This window comes from Gavialis gangeticus, unplaced genomic scaffold (assembly GCF_001723915.1).
Source record: "Gavialis gangeticus isolate Ggan-Ray unplaced genomic scaffold, GavGan_comp1, whole genome shotgun sequence".
In the NCBI taxonomy this organism is placed as follows: domain Eukaryota; kingdom Metazoa; phylum Chordata; order Crocodylia; family Gavialidae; genus Gavialis; species Gavialis gangeticus.
Genome location: NW_017729025.1, coordinates 105725602 through 105726161, shown reverse-complemented (window position 1 = coordinate 105726161; position 560 = coordinate 105725602).

Below are 560 nucleotides of genomic sequence, written 5' to 3'. Positions count from 1 at the left end.
AGAATAGTCCTCCTTGGAGGTGAATCCCATCCTCCATCCTTTGTAGACCTTTCTTTTTATCGTCAGGAGGTCTGCTAGATCTCTGGAGAGCCTGCACTTTTCTATCATGTATGAAGAAAACCAAAAGCACAGATCAACAGATATAGGTATTTAGAATTTATTTTTGCATGATGATAGAGACCCTGGTAGGCTTCCAGATTGCTTTAACATTGTAAATATACCAATAAAGAATAATCTAACTTATCTCTCTCTCTCTCTCTCTCTCTCTCTCTCTCTCTCTCTCTCTCTCTAGATATGAGTGTGTGTGTGTGTGTGTGTGTGTGTGTGTGTGTGAGTGTGTGCACATGCGCACGTGTTTAAAGTGTTTTTTTCTTTTAAATGTGGAAGAACATGGATTTTGGGGTATTTTGAAAAATGGATTTGGGATGTTGCTGCAGCAGTCCAGCTGGCACAAGGAGTAGTCCTCAGGTATCAATTGGATGGGCCCCAGAAGCTCCAGAGAATGAGTAGCCCTGACCTGCTTGCCGGGGCAGCTTTTTTTATGGATGGGGCCAGGACAG